The following is a 23,891-nucleotide window of genomic DNA, read 5'->3' as shown; positions in this document are numbered from 1 at the left end:
CTTGGCCACCACAAAAAAAGATGCTACATATTTCTGTACACATGGTTCCTTTTCATTTAATGGATTTAGTAGTGGTATTTTGGTATCAAAGGGTGTGCACAATTTTATAGTATTTGGAGCATAATTCCACAGCTGCATCAACAGTGCATTACTATGCCTATTTTTCTATATCTTCTTAAGCCTTTGTCATTTTCCTTTTCTGTTATCCTAACCAATTTGCTGCATTTGAGGTGATACTTCAGATTTGTTTTAATTTGTATTTTTCTATTAGTGATTTACAGCATTTTTTCTTTTTTTTAAAATTTTTATTTAATAATTACTTTATATTGACAGAATCCATGCCAGGGTAAATTTTTTTTTTTTACAACATTATCCCTTGCACTCGTTTCTGTTCCAATTTTTTTCCCCTCCCTCCCTCCACCCCCTCCCCTAGATGGCAAGCAGTCCTTTATATGTTGGATATGTTGCAGTATATCCTAGATACAATATATGTTTGCAGAACCGAACAGTTCTCTTGTTGCATAGGGAGAATTGGATTCAGAAGGTATAAATAACCCAGGAAGAAAAAAAAAATGCAGATAGTTCACATTCGTTTCCCAGTGTTCTTTCTTTGGGTGTAGCTGCTTTTGTCCGTCATTTATCAATTGAAACTCAGGTCTCTTTGTCAAAAAAATCCACTTCCATCAAAATATGTCCTCATACAATATCGTTGTCGAAGTGTATAATGATCTCCTGGTTCTGCTCATTTCACTTAGCATCAGTTCATGTAAGTCTCGCCAGGCCTCTCTGTGTTCATCCTGCTGGTCATTTCTTACAGAACAATAATATTCCATAACATTCATATACCACAATTTACCCAGCCATTCTCCAATTGATGGGCATCCATTCATTTTCCAGTTTCTAGCCACTACAAATAGGGCTGCTACAAACATTTTGGCACATACAGGTCCCTTTCCCTTCTTTAGTATTTCTTTGGGATATAAGCCCAATAGAAACACTGCTGGATCAAAGGGTATGCACAATTTGATAATTTTTTGGGCATAATTCCAGATTGCTCTCCAGAATGGTTGGATTCGTTCACAACTCCACCAACAATGCATCAGTGTCCCAGTTTTCCCGCATCCCCTCCAACATTCATCATTATTTTTTCCTGTCATCTTAGTCAATCTGACAGGTGTGTAGTGGTATCTCAGAGTTGTCTTAATTTGCATTTCTCTGATCAATAATGATTTGGTACACTCTTTCATATGAGTGGTAATAGTTTAAATTTCATCCTCTGAAAATTGTCTGTTCATATCCTTTGACCATTTATCAATTGGAGAATGGCTTGATTTCTTATAAATTTGAGTCATTTCTCTATATATTTTGGAAATGAGGCCTTTATCAGAACCTTTAACTGTGAAGATGTTTTCCCAGTTTGTTGCTTCCCTTGTAATCTTGTTTGCATTAGTTTTGTTTGTACAAAGGCTTTTTAATTTGATGTAATCAAAATTTTCTATTTTGTGATCAGTAATGGTCTCTAGTTCATCTTTGGTCACAAATTTCTTTCTCCTCCACAAGTCTGAGAGATAAACTATTCTATGTTCCTCTAATTTATTTATAATCTCGTTCTTTATGCCTAGGTCATGGACCCATTTTGATCTTATCTTGGTATATGGTGTTAAGTGTGGGTCCATGCCTAATTTCTGCCATACTAATTTCCAATTATCCCAGCAGTTTTTATCAAATAATGAATTCTTTTCCCAGAAGTTAGGGGCTTTGGATTTGTCAAACACTAGATTGCTATAGTTGACTATTCTGTCTTGTGAACCTAACCTTTTCCACTGATCCACTAATCTATTTCTTAGCCAATACCAAATGGTTTTGGTGACTGCTGCTTTATAATATAATTTTAGATCAGGTACAGCTAGGCCACCTTCATTTGATTTTTTTTTTCATTAATTCCCTTGAGATTCTCGACTTTTTATTGTTCCATATAAATTTTGTTGTTATTTTTTCTAGATCATTAAAATATTTTCTTGGAAGTCTGATTGGTATAGCACTAAATAAATAGATTAGTTTAGGGAGCATTGTCATCTTTATGTTCGCTCGGCCGATCCAAGAGCACTTAATATTTTTCCAATTATTTAAGTCTGACTTTATTTGTGTGGAGACTTTTTTATAATTTTGCTCATATAATTCCTGACTTTCCTTTGGTAGATAGATTCCCAAATATTTTATGGTATCAACAGTTATTCTGAATGGAATTTCTTTTTGTATCTCTTGCTGTTGGGTTTTGTTGGTGATGTATAAAAATGCTGAGGATTTATGGGGATTTATTTTGTAGCCAGCTACTTTGCTAAAATTATGAATTATTTCTAATAGCTTTTTAGTAGAATCTCTGGAGTTCTCTAGGTATACCATCATATCATCTGCAAAGAGTGATAATTTGGTTTCCTCATTGTCTACTCTAATTCCTTTAATATCTTTCTCGACTCTTATTGCCGAGGCTAGTGTTTCTAATACGATATTAAATAATAATGGTGACAGTGGGCAACCTTGCTTCACTCCAGATCTTACTGGGAAAGGTTCCAGTTTTTCCCCATTGCATATGATGCTTACTGATGGTTTTAAATATATGCTCCTGACTATTTTAAGGAAAAGTCCATTTATTCCTATACTCTCAAGTGTTTTTATTAGGAATGGATGTTGGATTTTATCAAATGCTTTTTCTGCATCTATTGAGATGATCATATGGTTTTTGTTTGTTTGGTTATTGATATAGTCAATTATGCTAATAGTTTTCCTAATATTGAACCAGCCCTGCATTCCTGGTATAAATCCTACTTGGTCATAGTGTATTATCCTGGTGACGATTTTCTGTAATCTTTTTGCTAATATTTTATTTAAGATTTTAGCATCAATATTCATTAGGGAGATTGGTCTATAATTTTCTTTCTCTGTTTTCATCCTACCTGGTTTAGGTATCAGTACCATGTCTGTGTCATAAAAGGAGTTTGGTAGGACTCCTTCAATCCCTATTTTTTCAAATAGTTTATTTAGCATTGGAGTTAATTGTTCTTTAAGTGTTTGGTAGAATTCACATGTAAATCCATCTGGTCCTGGGGATTTTTTCTTAGGGAGTTGATTGATAGTTTGTTCTATTTCTTTTTCTGAGATGGGACTGTTTAGGATATTTACTTCTTCCTCAGTTTGGGCAAGCTATATTTTTGGAGGTATTTTTCTATTTCATTTAAGTTGTCGAATTTATTGGCATAAAGTTGAGCAAAGTAACTCCTAATTATTGCTCTAATTTCCTCTTCGTTAGTGGAGAGTTCTCCATTTTCATTTTTAAGACTAACAATTTGATTTTCCTCTTTCCTTTTTTTAATCAAATTTACTAAGGGTTTGTCTATTTTGTTGGAGCATTTTTTCTTATGATTATTGATAGTTTTAATTTCTTCCCCTGAAAACTGCCTCCTTATATCCTTTCATTATTTAGTAGTTAGGGAATGGCTTTTATAGGCTATATGTTTGAAAATTGAAACTTTTATCATATTCTCAAAATATGGGTATATGACAATATTTGTCAATATCCCAAACTTTGGGATATTTTCTCACAGTTTTGGTATTGTTTGTGCAAAAACATTTAAATCTAATGTCAATAAGATTATCCATTTGTGAATCTCTCCATCTCTTGTTTTGTCATAAACAGTTCCCAAATCTGTAGATCTGACAGGTAATTTATTCCATCTTCCACTAATTAACTTTTGATGTCACTACTTATGCCTAAATTATGTATGCATTTTGAACTTATCTTAGTATATTATAATAAGATGTTGGTCTGTACACAGTTTCTGCCAGATTGCTTTCTAGTTTTTCCAGCAGATTTTATATAATAATGAGTTCTTATCCCAATAGTTAGGATCAAACATTAGATTAATATGCTTATTTGCTTCCGTATGTCATATACCTAATCTGTTCCATTGATCAACCAATCTATTTCTTATCTACTACCAAATTGTTTGATGATTATTGCTTTGTAGTTTAATTAGAAACCTGGAACTGTGAAACCCCTTTTCTTCCCATTCTCCCTTCTCTTCCCCACAATGATTCCTTTGAGATATATATATATATATATATATTTGTACTTAATAGTATTTTTTCAATTACATGTAAAGATAGTTTTGAGCATATATTTTTGAAAGAGTTTTGAGTTCCAAATTTTTCTCCATCCTTCTTTTCCTTCTCCCTTTCCCAAGACATAAGCAATCTGATATAGGTTATACATGTACAATCATGTTAAACATATTTCCATATTACTTAGGTGGTGAAAGAAGAATCAGAACAAAAAGGAAAAACCATGAGAAAGAAAAAAAAGTGAAAATAGTAGTTATTTGGATATGGATAGCATTTTCCTTCACAAGTCTTTTGGAATTGTCTTTGGTCACAGTATTGCTGAGAAGAGTTAAGTCTGTCATGTTTGATCATTATGCAAAGTTGCTGTTGTTGTGTAGTGTTCTCCTGGTGCTTACTTCATTTAGCATCATCAGTTCATGTAAATTTTTCCAGGTTTTTCTGAAATCATCCTGCTTGTCATTTCTTATAGCACAGTAATATTTCATTACATTTATTATGTACTATAACTTGTTCACCCATTCTCCAATTGATGGACATCTTCACAATTTTTAGTATTTTGCCACCACAAAAAAGAGCTGCTGTAAATATTTTTGAACATGTGGGTCTTTTCCCCTTGCTGGATCAAAACAGATGTACACTTTCATTGCCCTTTGGGCATATTTTCAAATTGTTCTCCAGAGTGGTTAAATCAGTTCATGGCTCCAAGAATGGATTAGTGTTCAAGTTTTCCAACATCTTCATCATTTTTCTTTTCTATCATATTAACTAAATGATAGGTATATGGTAGTACCTTAAAATTGTTTTAATCTTCATTTTTCTAGTCAGTAGTGATTTAGAGCAGTTTTTCATGTGACAGAGATAGCTTTAATTTCTCCATCTGAAGACTGCCTGTTGACATCCTCTGCCCATTTATCAAGTGGAAAGTGAGTTGTATTTTTATTTCCCTTGATATTCTTGATCTCTTTTTTTCTAAATAAATTTTATTATTTCTTCTTAAATTTATTACTTGTTTGAATTGGTATGGCATTGAATAAATAAATTTAGAGTTGTCATTTTTATTTATTGATTTGACCTACTCACTTAATTTATAACTGTCTTTATTTGCGTACTAATTGTATTTATATAGTTCCTGTGTTTGGCTTGATAGATAGACTCCCAAGTATTATATATACTCTACAGTTCTTTTAAATGGAATTTCTTTTCTTGCTGGTTTTTGTTGATAATATATAGAAATGCTGATGATTTATGTGGATTTAGTATATCTCTTGCAACTTGCTAAGGTGTTATTTTGATTTAGTTTCTTAGTGTTTTCTAAATATACCATCTTATCTGCAAAAAGTGACATTTTTGTTTCCTCATTGCCTGTGTTTATTCCTTCAATTTCTTTTTTCTTGACTTGTTGCTACAGTAATATTCTTAGGACATACTTGCTTCAGCCCTGATCTTATTGGAAAGGTTCTGAGTTTGTTCACATTACAGATAATGCTTGTTCTTGATTTTGGATAGATATTACATTTAAGAAAAGCTGCATTCAGTACAATCCCTTCTACTATCTTTTTTAAAAATAGCAATGGGTATTATATTTTTTGCCAAAAGCTTTTTCTATGTTAGTTGAAATGATCATATAATTTTTAATTGATATGATCATTGTGCTTATAGTTTTTCTAATATTGAACCAACCTTGCATTGCTTGTTATAAATCCAGCTGATAACAACATAATCTTTGTGACATATTGTTGCAATCTCCTTGGTTGGTATTTTACTTAGCATTTTTTGCATTAGTAAAATTGGTCTATAATTTTCTTTGTTTTTTTTTTTTTCTCCTTGGTATAGGTGTCATGTTTGTGCCAATAAAGGAATTTGGTAGGACTTTTAAATGTAATTTTCAAACTACATTTATTTGGTAGCGTTCCCTTGCAATCCATTTGGTCCTGTTGTTCATACTTACGGAGCTCATTTATGTCTTACTAAGCTAAACTTTTTAAAGTATCCTATTTCTTCTTTTGTTAATTTGGACAATTCATATTTTTTATAAATGCCCCTCTATTTCACTTAGATTGTCAATTTTTTTGGCGTTTAGTTGGGCAAAATAGTTCTTAATGCTTTTATTTTGTCTTCACTGATTGTGCACTCACTATTTTCATTTTTGATATTGGTAATTTGTTTTTTTTTAAACATCAAATTAGCCAATAGTTTATTGTCCCCCCCAAAAAAAAACTATTTTGTAGTTTTATTAATTACTTTTTTTTAAAATTTGAATTTTATCGATTTTGATTTTCAAGATTTCCTTTTTGGTATTTAATTGGGAGTTTTAAATTTGTTCCTTTTCCTAGATTTTTTGGGGTTTTTTTTTTATCTATGCCCATTTTATTTATTATTACTTTATCTTTTATTGGTGTAAACATTTAGAAATAGAAATTTTCCCCAAAATAATTCTTTGGCTACATTCAATTTTGGTAAACTTGATTTATAGTTGTCATCATCTTTAATGAAATTATAAATTATTTTTATTTAGTTTCCAACTAATTTAAATTTGTACTTCAAAGATTCTTTATTGTGTATAATTTTTATTTTATCATGGTCAGAAAAAGATGAATTTAATATTTCTACTTTCTACATTTGTTTGAAACTTATTTATGCTTTAATATATAGTCAGTTTTTGTAAAGGGTACCATACACAGCTGAGAAATAGGTGTATGTTCTTTTCTACTCTCATTCATTATTCTCTCGATATGTACCATATCAAATAAAAAAAAATTCATCTCTTTTACTTCTTGATTATTTTATGGTTGGATTTATGTAGGTATGAGGGAATAAGTTGGGGATAAATTGAAGTTCCCCTACTAGTATAGTTTTACTGTCTATTTTGTCCTGCCACTCATTTAACTTTTCCTTTTAGGAATTTAGATGCTATGCCATTTGGTACAAAAATGTTCAATATTGAATTATACTATAGGGAATGATATTAATTCACTGTTTATGGTACCTTTTAACAAAATAATTTTCTGGATTTTCTCTTTTAATTTGGTTTATTTGCTTTTGCTTCTTGATTGCTTCCTCTGCTTTTTATTTTTATTCTGAAGCAAAATAAATTATGTTTCAGTGTTTTTCTGTTTGAAATATTTTTCTTGTAAATACCTTCCAATTTCTAATCTATTCTGCTATTCTCTTCTGTATTATGGGTGATTTTATCCCATTCGTATCCTTATGATATGATAACTATTTCCCTTTTTTCTATTCTTTTGTGTTTTCCTTCTTAATTTTTACCAAGTCTTGTTTTGCTTCTGACCATCTCCACTCTTAAAATCTCTACTCTTATTTTCTTTCCTACCTTTGAAAATCCATTCTTCCTTCCTCATATTTCCTCCAACCCTTTTATGTTGGGTAAGGTGAATTTATTTATTTAACTGTTTGTGTGTGTGTGTGTGTGTGTGTGTGTGTGTGTGTGTGTGTGTGTGATGCCCTCTAAGTAGACTCCTCTAAACCTCTTTAGTGATGGTAAAATTCTTCATGAGGTTACATGTCCTGTTTTCTCAAAAGGAATGTAAACAGTTTAACATTGTGTTTACTTTTGTTAATGTTTTCTTGAGTCTTGTGTTTGAATGTCACATTTTCTGTTCAGCTCTGATCTTTTTTTTTCTTTTTAATAGCTTTTTATTTTTCCAAATAAATGCAAAGATAGTTTCCAATGTTTACTTTTGCAAAATCTTGTTTTCCTAATTTTTCTCCTTTCCTTCCCCTCATTCCCTTCCATAGACAGCAAGCAATTTAATATAAGTTAAACATATGCAGTTCTTATAAACATATTTCCACATTTGTCATGTTGCACAAGAAAAATCAGATCAAAAGGTGAAAGAAAGGGAAAAAAAGAAACCCAATATGTAGCTCTGGTCTTTTCATCAGGAATGCACAGAGCCCTCTATTTCATTGAATATCCATTTTCCCCTCTTGTTGAATTTTACTTGACTTTGCTATTTAAGTTAATCTTGGTTGTAATCCTTGCTTGTTTTCCAAAGATATAATTCCAAGCTCTCTGAAACTTTATAGATGTTGCTACTAAATTTTGTGTGGTCCTGACTATATCCTCCATAGCATTTGAATTATTTATTTTTATTTTATTAGCAGTTTTTTTTTCACATAAGAACAATGGATTTTGATTATAATAGTACTAGGAGTTTTCACTTTATGATTTCTTTCTGGGTGGATTGGTGGATTCTTCAAATTTCTTCTTTGCCCTCTGATTCTAAAATACCAGGAAAGTTTTCTTTATAATTTCTCATAATATTATGTATAGGCTCTTTTGGGGGGTGAAAAGGAGGGAGAAATTATATCTTTCATGTAGTCTAGTAATTCTCTGATCATTTCTTCGCTATCTTTTTCAGGTCAATTGTTTTTCTTCTATTTTTAAATATTTTCACTGTGCTTTTGTTTTGTTGTTTTTTAATGTCTCATAAAGTCATTATCTTTCTCTTGGCTAATTCTCATTTTTGAGTAGTTATTCAGTATCTTTATTTATTTTTGGTATCTGCCATCTGGTTAGTTCTGGTTAGTAAAGGAGTGATTTTTTTCCCCCAGTAATTTTATCTGTGACTCTTTTATCAAGTTGTTATTTCTCTTTTCATTATTTCCTCACACAGCTCTTACTTCTTTTCCCTTTTTTTCCTTTGCCATTCTTATTTGATTTTTAGTATATAAATTTTCTTTTTTTCCATTTCTTTCTTTAAGTCTTCTAGGAATTCCTTTTGGGCTTGTGCCAACCTGAGTTTTATTTTGAGGCATTGCTTGTAGATATTTTTAAATCATTTTCTTCTGAGTTTGTGTTTTGAGCTTTCTTGTTACCTTGATAGCTTTTTATGGTCAAGTTCTTTTTTGTTGTTTTCTCGATTCTCTAGTCTATTTCTTGAGTTATAATTTATGTTATAATTTGGTTTTGCTCACCTCTGAGAGTAGGCAGATGTTTGGTATGTGGTTCTGTATTTTATGTCCTTATGCTGCTTTTACAACATATGATCAGAGGGCTTTTATATTTTTGGTGTTTTCAACGTGGTATGATTCACAAAGAGATTTCTTCACTCCCCTCCTAGTCGGCATTCTACTTTCCATTCCCTCATGACTGGGACTAATCCTTGTTGTTCTGGAACTAGGTAATATGCCAAATGGCATCTAATCCTGTACTTAGTACTAATGGAGAGATGCCTTGGATTTCTTTATGATCAAAATGTTCAGTCTTCTTACTGGCTCTGGACCTTGGGCTTCTCTCTGCCTCTTATGCCATTGCTGTTGCTACTTTGAGTGAGTTGCACTGGTCCTGACCATTCCTAACCCTAGTTTTTGCACACTTCTTTCTGTATTCCTAAGTTATCTTGGCTAGAAAAAAATCATTGTGATTTTTTTTTGGGGGGGGGTGTTCCTGACCATTGTTTATTTGGTTTAGTGTGCTTTTTTAGATTGTTGTGGAAGAAGTGTGTTGGGAGTATGTAGCAAAAAAAAAAAAAAAAAAAAAAAAAAAAAAAGTTTTCTTTATCCAGCCTTCTTTATTCTCTTATTTATTCTTGGAAAAGATCTTTAAATATCTTTATTCATCCATAGAGCTTGTTTTGCTTAAGACTAATATCTCCCTTAAATTACCCTCTCATAATGCTCCCCTTTCCCATTTCTGTATTGTTATATTTGAATACCCAACTCTGTGTATGGGTATATGTATTTTTCCCTTATCAGATGATTGAGGTTCAATCCTCACCTTTTCCTCTGAATTTATGTGTCCTGACCATATGAAATAATTTCCTCTAACTTTCCTTTCCCTTTTCCTCAAGATATTGTTCTCCACTCTTGGTGTTTTTTTCCTTTTCCTTTTCCTTTTCTTTTCTTTCTTTCTTTCTTTTTTCTTTTTTTTGGAGGCGATTGGTAGGGTTAAGTGATTTTTTTTCAGGGTCATACAGCTATTAACTATCCAAGGCTGGATTTGAACTCAGGTCTTTACTTTAGGACTGGTGCTCTATCCAATGTGCCATCTACCTGCCCCTTTGTAATTTTTTCTTAAGATAATGAAGATTATGTCTTCTGTCTAATTAGATTCCCTCTTTAACCCTTTATGAAGATATGGTTCAGTAACCATATTAGAATATAAACAGTTTATCTTTGTTTAGTCTTTTGTCCTTCATATTTCCCTTTTTATGTTTCTTTTAACACCTGTGTTTGAACTCAAAGTTTCTACATGGCTCTGGTCTTTTTATCAGGATTGCTTGGAAATCCTCTATTTCATTAATGTTCTATTTCCTTCCTTTAGGATTATATTTAGTTTTGTTTCATAGTTACTTTTGGCTTGAGGCCTATATATTTTACCCTCTGGAATATGTATACCAAGTAGTCTGCTCCTTCATGGTTGTGTCTGCTAAAATGTGTATGAAGGTAATGGTGATTTCTTTCTATTTGATTTCTTGCTTCTAGCTACTGGCAGCATTTTTTTTCTTTGACCAGAAACTCTGGACTGACTATAATTTTCCTGGAATTTTTCATTTGAGAGTTTCTTTCAGAAAGGTAATGTGGAGTCCTTAAATTTCTACTTTACCTTCTGGTTTCAAAAGAATTAAATCTAGATCTAGAGAATTAAAAAAAAAAAAGATTTCTTAAAATAGAATATTTAGGTTTCTTTTTTGTTCATGGCATTTAATGATTCGTAACTTTTTTTCTTCTTGATCTTTTTTCCAGGTTACTTGTTTTTGCTATGAGATATATAAGATTTTCTTCTACTTTTGAATCCTTTGACTTTAGTTTTAATATATATATACACACACATATATATATATATATATATATATATATATATATATATTTGTTTTTTAATGTTTTTTGGTTGTCTCACGTGGAGTCATTGTTTTCTATTTAGTCCAGTCCAGATTTCAAAGAGTTTATTGCGTGGATGACATTCTATATACCTCTTGTGCCAAATTGTTAATTCCCATTCCAGTTCTTTCTTCCACAGCTTTCATTTATTTCTAGTTACTTCTTCAGGTACTCTCATTTCATTGTCAATAATACTTTTAAATTCTAAGAAACCTCTTGTGTCCTCTTGTCTAAGAATTCTATTGAACTTGTGCCTATGCTATTTTTTCTTTGAGACTTTACTAGTAGATATTTTGGAGTCCTTGTCTTCTTCAGGGTTTATTTCTTGAACATCCCTGTAACTATAATAGCTTTTTATGATAGGATTCTTTTTTGTTTGCACATTCTTCCAGACTAATTTTTGATTTCCGTCTTGATATTTGGGTCAGGCTCTGTGGACTTCTACTGGGAAGATCTGAGCTGGTCCTGTTGCTTCTTTGTTGGAATATTGCTGACTTATTCCAGGATCTCAGATATGGGACCTGCTGGTGTTCAGGACTCCCAGAATGGTCTGATCTAGGTAAAGTCTGATTGCTGTCCCCCTATTCGAAGCTTTGCTAGTCCCTGGCTGATTTGAGTTTGAGTGATAATAAGCTGCTGATGGACTCAGCCATGGACGAAGGTCTGCTACTTTAGCATGAGAGAACTTCAGGTTCCCTTTTAATTCAGAATCCTTGTTCTTTATTACTTCTTTAGGCTTCAGAATTATACTGCGAGTACTTACTTCTGAACTTTCTCTTTTCTGGGGTTTTCCCCATCCAAGAATGATATCCCACTGAAGATTGCTTAATCAGTCTACATGTGACCTGAAACTGGGTAGTGCGTGATGAAACTGCCAATAGGCACCTGTCTAAATTGAAGTGATTCATATGAGTTTAGGAATATTTTGATAAGAGTCTGGAACCTTTGCTTGTTCTTGTACACAGCCTTTTTCTGTGCTAGAATGCCCTTTATTTGGGACTCTTGGACAGATCCCATTCTCAGTATTCATAGATAGGCTTCTCTGTTTTTCTTTGCCAACCTAGATGGGAAAAATGACATATTGTGACCTTATCTTGGATTTCCCTGTTAGAATTCAGTCTGGTGAGTGTTCTGGATAAGGAGTTTTGGTGCAAAGATCACTGTCCTGCTTTTTTCTAAACAACCATTTTGCCTCTGCTTCTTGGTTATTCCTTTTTTTTTTTTTTTTTAAGAATCAGGTATTAATAAGTGTTAAAATCAAAAGTGTGCTTTGGGTTGCACTGTTGCTAGGTAAATAGAAATAGTATGTTCTCCAGAACAAACTTCTTGTAACTGAAGGTGAGGGTTGTGAAAATTTGACAACAGTAAAAGGTGTCAAATTTTCTTTCAAGATTTAATTTGTTATATAAAAATGAACAAGCACATCCTTCTCATTAGTATACAAATTTGCTTTAATCATTAATAAATGACAAAATTATATGTATACCAAAGAATTGTTTTTAAAATAAATTTCTTTATGATTTGTTATCAGCGTTTGCTTTGTATACCTATTTTATATTTCTATATATTCAGGGCTGTGTAAACATTTCTTTGGTAGGAAAGGGGTTGAGAGTGGAAAACATTTTAAGAAGCACTGTTCCAGAACTAAATTTTTGGGGGTGTGCTAGGTCTATGTTCTAAATTGATGAATGTGGTAAATCTCTTGAGGGTCAGTAATACATTGTGGGGATGGAGTGGAGTAATGGAGAGAAGAAAACTATGTAGGGAGGTAGTATGCTTATTAATGTTAGCAATTCTATAATTTAACTGCCTTTTAGAGTTGCTTGGGGCACTGATGGTTAAGTGTTTGTCTAGGGTCACCCAGCTAGTCTGTATAAGATGGCAAAACTTGAACCCAGAATTCCTAAGTTCAAGGCTGGGCCTCTCGATTCACTCTTATGAATTGGGGATCCTAGGAATTACAATCTATTTTAAGAAGGGATATTTTTATATCACATACCTCAAGTTTTATAGATTACTGAAATTCCATGGGGTCATGTGTATACCCTAGATCAAGTTTCTTTGTATAAGTTTCAGAAGGTCTGTGAACTTGGTGTTTTTTTTTTAAAGGATATTATTTTTATATTAGCTTCTAACTGAAATTTAGATTTCATTCAATTATTAATGTTGGTAACAGAATATAGTAATATTCATGGTACCTGTGACTTTGTTATTGATAGAAATTACATATATTTTCATGTAACTTCTTATTGTAGATCTACAAATACTGTGCTTGGTTGTTATAATTTCAAGATTACTATGGTTATTGGATTCTGCCAGAGCACACATAATCTTAATCTTTATGGCTGTGTTTTATTATAATTGATTTTCTTTGTAATCCTATGTAGATTTTTAAAATTTAAAACATAATTCTGAGGTGTCCATAATCTGTTATAAAGTGGGAATAGCCCAGAAACTAAGAGCAAGAGACAGCCCCTGCTGCCTAACTTTTCATCTTTCAGATATAAGTATGTGGCTTTAGTACTTTGTGGGAAGTGCTGATGATCTGTTTGTTTTGTAATTACTTTATCCTGGGAAGGGGAGAGACTTTTGCAAATTATATGTAATTAGACACTTATATGACTTGGTTTCACTGCAAGCTTTTAAATTGATTTAGATTTTTTTCCATTACTGTTGCTTTATATCTTTATTTAACTTGTTTACAATTGTACTTTCTAAAATAATGTATCTTCCATTTTTTTACTCTACAGTACCACAAATGAAGCTTGTATATGTTTACTACCCAGTTTGCGAAATAATATATAGATTTTGAGGCACTTGTTTAAAGTAAAAGGGGTACCATATGTAGAGTCCATGAAATAGAGCAATAATATCTTATCCTTATTGCAGTTTTATTATTTGTTGGGTACATTCATATTTTACTTTTTTTATTCACATTTATTAATGGTTACCTCTATTGATATCTTAAGAATTCACTGTGAATAGATAAAACCTAATTAGAATAATTAGAGTTTTACTTATTAACTTAGTTTTCTCACATTGAAAAAATACCTCAGTTTTCACTTGAGTCTTAGAATGATGGATTTATAGAAGACGACTGAGTTCATGCAGCCCCCTCATTTTAATAGTTTCTAGACTGACATCACTTGAAGTTACTAAGAGTAAATTTGAGAAAGGAATTGAGCAGTAGAATAAAATGGGAAATATGGGTAGTCTGGTAGCTTTGTTGGTATGAAGTTTCATGATTTTATTCAAAATGAATTCCTGAAACATTAGGTGTATTTCTAAAATATAAATACCAAAAGATACTTGCCAAATATAAATGACTTTTGAATTTTTAAAAATAGTATTTTCTTTTTTCAAATATGTGCAAAGATAGTTTTCAACATTCACTTCTTTTTTTTTTTTTTACCACTTTGGGGGAGAGCTTTAATTGTTTTATTTTATTTTTTATTAAAGTGTTTTATTTATAAAACATATGGAATAGGTAATTTTTCAACAATGACCCTTGCAAAGCCTTCTGTTCCAAATTATCCCCCTTATCCCCACCCTCTTCCCTAGATAACTGATAGTCTAATACGTGTTAAATATTCAACATTCACTTTTGCAAACCCTGGTGTTCCAAATTTTTCTTCATCTCTCCCCCCCTCCCTAAGATTGCAAGAAATCTGATATAGGTTAATTTTAAATATATGCAATTCTTCTAAACATATTTCAATATTTGTCATGCAGTGCAAGAAAAATCAGATCAATAGGGCAATAAATAAATAAATAAAGCCAACAAAGCCAAATAAACAAATAGCATCAACAAGGTGGAAATTACTATACTTTGATCCAAAGAGAGTCTCCATAGTTCTCTCTCTGGAGTGGATGGCACTTTCCATCATAAGTCTATAGGGATTGTCTTGAAATACCTCATTTTTGAAAGGAGCCAAGTCCATCATGATTTATCATGATGTTAATCATTATATAACCAGTTAATCATTATATAATCTTGGTGTTATTGTGTATGATGTTCTTTTGGTTTAGCTCAAGTTATTTAACATCAATTCATGTAATGATTTTTGAATTATATGTCATATTCCCCCATTTTAGGACAAAAACTTGTAGAGTCTGCATATACTGTTTGTTCAGTTTCTTAAGTTTATTTTGATTTTGTTCTTCAAAATCTTCCACATTTGTTGGTGTGTACAAATAATGAGATTGTTGTTCTATGTTATCTTAAATTGTTGTATGGTTGTTTTCAGTTTTGTCCAACCCTTTGTGACCCCATTTAAATTTTTCTTGGCAAAGACTCATTTCTTTCTTCAGCTCATTTTACAAATGAGGAAATTGAGGCAAATAGCGTTAAATGAAACTTGCCCATGGTCAACAGCTATTAAGTGTCTAAAACTATATTTGAACTTGGGTCTTCCTGACACCAGACTCAGTGCTCTATCCATTGTACTGCCTGCCTGCCCTTATTTTTATATCAATGGGGAAATTTAAAAAAATTTAACTAGTGTCTTAATTAATATTTAGTTAATTGTATTTAATATCAAAGAGCATATATTTTAGTTGCACAAATATTTGAGTGCTTATTTAGAATAAAAAGAATTAAATATAAATACATAAACACCTTTGATAAACAGTAATATGTATATGTAAAGTTACTTTTATTGTTATGGATGAGGTTAAAAGTTTTATGACAGTTGTAAATATTTGTTTTAAATTAGGCATGTCAAATGTATTCATTTTAAAAATTAAAGAGTCAAAAGCAAAATTACAGTTCAACGTGGTGTAGGAAATCTAGAATGCCATCTGGAGAGGAAGGACAACCTCTCCAGATGACATTCTGGATTTCCTTCATCATTCTTCTGAAACTTCTTTATCCTAATGGCTCACTTGAGGCCTTTAATTTACATTTTGAAAGAAACTGCCACCCCATTCTTCTCACCTTCTGGTTCTGAAAGGATCCATCTAGTCAAGAAGGTGAATCTCCAAAAACTTCTATTTATGGTGCCTAAGCCAACCATATCTTCTTCTACTACTACTTTTTTTTTTTAATTGGCTTAGACAGATGGGGTTAAGTGATTTGCTCAGGGTCACACAGCTAGAAAGTGTACACTGAGGCTGGATTTGAACTCTGTCTCCCAGACTTGAGGGCCAGCTCTCTATCCACTGCACCATCTAAATTGCCCCAAGCCAATCATATCTTGATTCCTCTCCAGATTGCATAACTGACTTTTTAATCTCTTCCTTTTATTCTTTCTCCCTCCCCCCACCCTGATGGAAGGGACTATTTTTCTGCTTGTATTTGTATTTCCAGTATTTAGCACAGTGCCATAAATTCCTGTTGACTTCCTTGACTTCATTATTCACCAAATATTTATTAGGCTAAATTAGGTTCACCTTATATTTTACCAAGGCTCAAGCAAATGAAAAATTTAACTCAACCTCAGAATTACAGTGTCCACAATGCATTCTCCTGTCTGGTAAATACTCAGAAAATTATTGTGCTATTTATTCATTGAACCTATAAATTTAGTTACACACATTTAATTTTATTTTAGGGAGTGTCAACATTTTGAATATTTGATTTTGTACTTTCAGTTGAAAGTTTTACCTAGTCAAAAAGTTTTTAAAACTTCTCTTTACCAAAACTCGAGTTTCTGTTTAGCTTGAAAACAGAGAGACATTTTACAAATGTGTGGTCTGATATTGTACAAATGTTTGCCAGTGTGGTGGGTATATCCATAAGGACAAATGCTTAGCATTTTGTGAACCCTCTATTGAACTGCAGATTTAGTCTATAGTTACTTTAAAAAGTGGAAACATAAAATAACAGGACAAACTAATAAGTAAGCTAGTCTTTGTAGTTGATTGAAATATTTACATATTATTCACCAACAGAGACAGCCTTTTCCCTGCAAAAATACTTTCTTATGCTTAATAACTTACATAGGGATTAAAACTGATAGGTGATATTTTCTATTTTTGTACAATAACTTATAATTGGATAACCGGAAGTAAGTATGTGTGCTTCAAGTTTAAAAACTTGGAATGAAAGTATGGATATGTGTTTTAACTTTAATGACTTGGAACCAACATTATGCATCATATTTGACCAAATTTTAGTTCTGTTTTTTATTGATGTTTCCAGCAGCATTATTATTACTATTATGTATATTGTTCTTTCAAGTCTGCTTTCTTTAAATCATTTCATACAGGTTTTGTTGTTTTTCTGAATTCATATGGTACAAATGATTCCATTACATTCATATACTATTATTAAGGGACAGGTCAATTCTCCGAGAGTCTCTTCAGCTGTGGATCAGAGCATCTGAAGGAGTTGCAGGGCAGCTTTTGCTGACACAGGTGTTGCAGACTGGGAACAAGATAAATTGGAGTCAGAGGGAAGAGGAGAGAGATCAGATAATGCAACGGCCTCTGTCTCCTTGTATCATCCTCTCACAAGAGGAGATCCATTCTGCAGGTCTGGGTTGGATTTCCAGCAGCTACTGTCAGGTAGCCCCTGTGTATTCTAACAGCTCCCATGTATCACGACATACTATAATTTATTAAACTATTCTCTAATAAACTCATAAGGAGTCTGTGAATAATTGGCAGATGTATAAAGCAGAAATAAATCAGAATAAGTGGCAAGATAATACTGAAGATTGGGCCATGGCAATATAATAAAAATGACAGTACTACCAAAATTAATTTACTTATTCAGTGCTATACCAATGAAACTTTAGAGAGTTGGATAAAATAATAGAGGAACTAAAAGATTAAGATTCTCCAGGGAAACAAAATTGGGAAGAAAAGGAGCCCAGCAATATTGAATCTCAAACAATAGTACAAAGTAGTAATGATCAAAACTATTTAGTACTGATGAAAAAAATAGAATATTTCATCATTGGAACTGGTTGATAAGTACATGAAATACTTTAAAAGCAAACTAACATAGTAACTTAGTTTTAGTAAACCCAAAAACTCCCACCAAAACTTACTATTTTAACAGGTGAAAAAACCAAAGAGACTTAGAGTGCTTTGAGGATTCATATGGCTTCAGGGAAAGGTCTCATTGGTATGACCTTTATAATAAGTAAAATAATTTCAGTAGTATTGTCATTTTTGTTTTTATCCTTTCAGTGTATTCACACAAGTAGGGGTGAGTAGACAAGTCATATTACTTCCCCAGACATAAATGTAGCAAAGAGAGCTAGCCAGAACTGACTCAAGCCTTTTTGAACACACAGACACTTCTGGTTATATAGACAATGGGGAAAAAAAAAGCTTCTCCATGATAATTTAACTGGAACCAGTTTTGGAAGATCTATCTATACATATGCTTTCTTATATATTATGTTTTTCTGAGAATGACTCCACTTTAGGTGGAGATCTCATCTTTGTAACCTGATAAGGTCTGCACATTTGCTGGTCCTTCATTTTAGTGTAAATTGTTCTTTTGGATCTACTCACTTTAGTTTGCATCAATTCAAATAAGTCTTCCCAGGTTTCTCTGAAATTCTCTTTTATTATTTCTTATGGGATAGTGGTATTCCATTTCATTTATATATTGTAATTCGTTCAATTATTCTTCAACTGATGAGCATCCACTTAGTTTTCAATTCTTTGCTAATAAAAAAAAATTGATAGGGGTGTGTGTGTGTGTGTGTGTGTATTATGTATTTGGGTCATTTTTTTCTCTTTGATTTCTGGGAGGTATAACCCTAGTAATAGTTTTGCTGGGTAAAAGAGATTACACAGTGTTTTTTTAGAGCATAGTATCAAAAGATTAAACTACTTAGGCCCTCCAACTTTGTCATTTTTCTTTTTCTTTTTTTTTTTTGGTCAACTCTGCCAGTCTGATGATATGAGGAGGTACTTGAGACTTGGTAATAATAAGTGGTTCTTTTTTTATTAGTTATTTGGGGTATTTTTTTCAAGTGATTATTGACAGCTAGGATCTTTTTCTTTAAAAACTGCTTTTTCATGTTCTTTGGTCATTTATCAACTTAGTATTCTTAGTTCTTAGTATTATTCACTTGTATCAGGTTTTTTTTTTTTTTAATATCCTGGAAATGTGACCCTTATCAGAGAATTTTGTTGCAAAGTTCTCTCCCTCTCCTTTTCCCCACTCCCCCCAAGCTATCTGTTTCTCTTCTGATTATATCTGTCTTGGTTCTGTTAGTGCAGAAATTTTAAAAATTTCATCTTATTGAAATTACTCATTTTATTTATGTCCCTTTTCTTGGTTATGAAATGTTTTCCTATAAATAAATCTGAAAAGGAATTTCTTTTTTTACACATCTAATTTATTTTAGTAGTTATCTTTCATGTTTGAAGCCTATTATTTGAGATATTGGTCTATACTAAGATTCTTTACACATTTCTTAGCAGTTTTTGTCAAATAATGAGTTCTTATTATGACTACTGGGTCTTTGATTTTTTAAAGCATTAGTCTTCTGTGTTGGTTGGCTTTTGAATATTGTATACCTAATATTTTTTCACTGATTGGCCTATTTATTAACCACTGTGAAATTGTTTTGATGATTACTGCTTTCATTATGTTGTTGGACTCTACTCTCTAATTCATTTTTCTGCTCTCTTCAGTTTTATAGGCAGATTCATTCCATTCATGTTTATAGATATAGTTAATTCACTTTGTATCTTCTCTCTCCCATCTTTGGCAATAAATTTGAGTATTGAAAGAATAGAGTATTTCACATAGTTGTGATTTGATGCAGTTTGATTTAATTTTATTATTTCTTTTCACCTTATTTGATAAGTTTCTTACTATTGGTTTCTTTCTTTTTGTTCTTTCCTGAACAACCCAGTCCTCAGAGATAGTTTTTTTTGGCTTATTATAACTAATCCCTCCCTAAATCTTCCTTATCTCTTGATTATTTTCCTTCCGATTTCCTGTTGAATTTATTTTTATACTACATCTACTGTAGGTGGGCATGTGTATATGTGCTTGTGCATATGTGTATTTAATTCTTTGGGTCTGATAAAGTGAGATTCATGTGTAGATTGCTCCCCCATGCCCTTTTTCTTCCTTGGTTTTGTTTTTGTTTTTTCTCCTGCATGTAGATTATATGAGATAACAAAGTCCATTTCCTTTCCATTTGTTTTTTCCATAGTAATTTCATTTTTTTCTCTTAAGATCATCAAAACATAATAGATCTATCTTACTCTCTCTTAAAACTCTTGAAGACACTTCAATTCCCTTTATCTATAAAATGAAAAAAATAATAGTTGCACTAAATGGCTTGAGTTCTCTTTTGGTTCTAGACCTATGAATCTACAATCAAGACTTTTTTTTTTGTACACTGTTAGAATCCTTACAAGCTGTTAAGTCATTAGAATCGATAGAGACAATAATTATCTAATTTATCATGGTTCAGTATGATTGATCTGATCTTACAAGGAGATGTTATGGACCAGAACTTGAAACAACGTATTAAGTGGAACTGATAGAAACAAAGATTGTGTTCACACCTTTAGAGAGCTCATATTAGCAAGAAGCTCCCAGGGCCAAAGGGCACTCTGGGACAGACCGAGGAGCACTCTGGGAGGAACCCCACAAGCCCACTCTCGGAGGTGGAGCCAGATTCATTCCAACTTTCACCTTGGTGCTGGCTGGAAACATTTGAAAGAAGAGAAGCTGAAGCTGGCACAGGCAAAAGATTAGTGGCAAGAGCTCTTGGAACCAAGGATAAATAGGCCTCTAAGAAAGCTAACCGGGCCCCAGGAAGAAGATTCAGAAACCGGAGATAATAAAGGATCTGAACTTTTAACACCTGGCTACATTTGGGGTAATTATTACTCAGAGCTGAAACTAAGGCTGCCTTCAGAAAACCTCCCCAAGAAACTTGCTCCCAGAGAGAACTGTTATATTAAAGAACACCACAGTACACCTGATATTTAGAACAGTGTAATAGGCAAAACAAATAGTCAAATGTCTGAGATGCTTTTTTAAGAAAAAGAATTATAAGCTTTTTAAAAGAAATTAAGCATTATTGCTTTCAGTTATGTACAGCAATTTATACAAGACTAAATGACAGAAGATTATGTTTTCATTGAGAGAATATTATTTTAAAAAAGCCTAAACACAGGAGGTATTCTTAACATTGGCTTGCAGTGCAGTTTATTTATTAAAAGATATTCCTTTCTTCATATGTTGTTAACATCTCTCCCACACTTCATCTACACCCCAAAAGAATACACCCTTAGGGAAGAAATAATCTACAAGTACACTTAGTCCAGAAAATGAATTCCTATCTTGGACATGTCCAAATATGCTTGTCTCAAAAAACTTGTATCTCATCCTGTAACTTAAGTCTACCATCTCTTTGGCAGGAGATGGGTGGCATAATTCATTTTCAATCTCCTGGACTCATGGTTTAGCAATGAATTAATAAGCGTTCTAAAGTCTTTCAACATGCAATATCATTTTCCTATCAAATTATCACTGTGCAAATGATCCTCCTGGTTCTGTTTATATTATTCTGCATCAGACCATGGAGATCTTTCCAGTTTTCCTCTCCTGTTCATTTTGCTATTTCTTAGGGCACAATAATATTCCATTACATTAATGTCACAATTTTTTAGTCATTTTCCAAAAAGTAGCCAGTTATTACCTAATTTCCTCTCCTTGGGTTACTATAAATTGCTGCTGCATTTTTGTACATATAAATTGCTGTATATTTTGTACTTTTTCCTCTTTCTTTAGCATGTAGACCCAGTAATGAAAAAGTAGGAGTTCACACCAATAACTTTTGGGACATAAAATGCTCTCTTATTATAAATAAAATATCATCTCTAAAAATCATCCCCTTTCCCTTGAAACATCAATCAAAAAATAAAAATTCTAGATACTATATTTTAAGAAATCATGAATAAAACTATCAACATCTGACTTAAAATTTAAAGAATCTACTAGTAACTTCCTGCAAGAAATCTCAAAATGAAAACTCTCAGGAATATCATGAGCTTTTTCTGGATTAAAAAAACAACCCTTTAAGCAGCTACAAAGGAAAAGGTCTACCAATAAGAAGCTAGTCATGATGATACCAAGATGTGAAAGCTACCATTATCAAGAAGAAGAGACCTCTTTGCAAAAGGCAAAAAATAAAGACAACTAAGAATAACCTAGCCAAAAAAGCTGAGTATAATCTTCAAAAGGAAAAAGGGATTTTTAATGAAATGAAGGATTTCCTAGGATTGCTGTTAAGGAAACCAAAACTGAGCAAATGTTTTCAATTGCAAACATGGCAATCAAGAGAAACAGCTTTATGTAGATAAAATGTTTTTAAACCTCATTGGGAGAGAAGAAACAGATGCACATCACAACCTAAGGCTTAGGAAAGTCACTATGAATCTAAGTCTTTTGATTCCAATCAGTTCTTTTTTCTCTGTACTATCTGGCCCCAGTTTCCAAGCACTTTACACAGTAATTGGGGACACAGTTACTACCTGTATAACTGCTGATTTACATAAGCCTTGTGATTACAATACATATCAAATAAATGATATAGGCAAAAAATGCTACAGATATTATACAAGGAATGACTTCTAAGCATCATTAGTGAAGTTTTATTTTTATTTTTTTAAGTTTTTTAGAGTTGCATATTTCTTGATTTTTTTTTTTATATTTTAAATTCTAAACTGTCCTTTTTTCTTTCCCCAATCTGCACTAGAGAATGCCTTCATTTGACATAATTTATAAATATGTGTAAAACCATGCTATGTACATGTCTGATTATCATTTCTTTCTCTGGAGGTTCTTTGTAGTTCTTTTGTATAAGTATACATATAATATTGTATACTTTTGTATAAGTATAATAATACTTAGTAAAATGGTAGTTCCCAGTTGTTTTCTGAACAATATTGCTTTGACAATATTTACTTTAAAATGTTTTTATTCTGCTTCTTTCACTTTTCAAATAGTGAATGGAAAAGAAGAGTTTCAAATTTCAACTTCTTGTTATGAAAAAGTTCTTCACGATTAGAGCTATCAAAAAATAGAATGGGCTGCCTTAAAATGGTTTGGGCTTTCCCTTGCTAGAGATCTACAAATAAAACTGAAATATATTCCTCTTCCCCTGCCTCTCTTTTTGTGGAGCTTCTAAGATTCTAAGTGTTCTTTGAGGACTTTCCAAATTTTGGAATTCTTATGCCTATTGTGCCAGCTACTACTCTGAATACAAAGACAAAAATAAAATAATCTCTCATTTTATTGGGGAGACAACATGTATATAAATATGTAGTAAGTAGCAGTTAAAATTTTAAAAATTCTGCCTCAAGATGAGTTTTTAATTTTAAGTATACAATCAAGGCTGTTTAGGCATTTTCAGATGTCTGAAAGTTCCTTAAATTCATAAATTCAGATGCCATTTCAAATGACAAAAGGATGTAAAGCCTTTAAATATGTTCCTCAATTGATAGAGGACCTGTCATTTTGATTCTGCATTTCTCCATTTTGATTTGTGTCCCAAGCAGCTGGGTGACTTATTTTCCCTGTCCATGTTAAATATAGCCTGTTCAGCTAATTTCATTAACTGTACATAAAAGAAATTAAAAAGTTTGATTATTCAGAATTAAAAAGTTAAATCTAATGTCTTGGTTTCCTTAAAGGTTTTACCTTGTGAATTTAATTTTGGTTTTGTTTTTAACTATTTCAATTATGACCAAGAACAATGTAACCAGAGTGTCTAGGGAAGAAGGCTAGGGTCATGGTTTGCAGTGAATTGACTCTAGGATACATTGAGTGTAACCTATTTATTTTTCTTTAACCTGTCTTATATCGTTCGTTGTTCCAAAGTTTATCCAGTAGCTCATTTTTAACTGAACATAATTTACTTTTATTAAAGAAAAAATAGTAGACTAGATGAGATGTGATTGATGTACCAAATGATGTGGTTTAGGAGAGCACCAAA

The 23,891-nt window shown here is 32.1% G+C and overlaps 1 protein-coding gene across 13 annotated transcripts in view; it reads left to right on the top strand.

Moving 5' to 3' along the window:
• Positions 1-23,891, top strand: part of CDC42BPA (CDC42 binding protein kinase alpha) — a 347,897-nt gene that overhangs the window by 28,764 nt on the left and 295,242 nt on the right. The window lies entirely within an intron of this gene.

The sequence above is a fragment of the Antechinus flavipes genome, chromosome 4 (assembly GCF_016432865.1).
Source record: "Antechinus flavipes isolate AdamAnt ecotype Samford, QLD, Australia chromosome 4, AdamAnt_v2, whole genome shotgun sequence".
Taxonomy (NCBI): Eukaryota; Metazoa; Chordata; class Mammalia; order Dasyuromorphia; family Dasyuridae; genus Antechinus; species Antechinus flavipes.
This window is presented reverse-complemented; position numbering and strand designations above follow the sequence as displayed.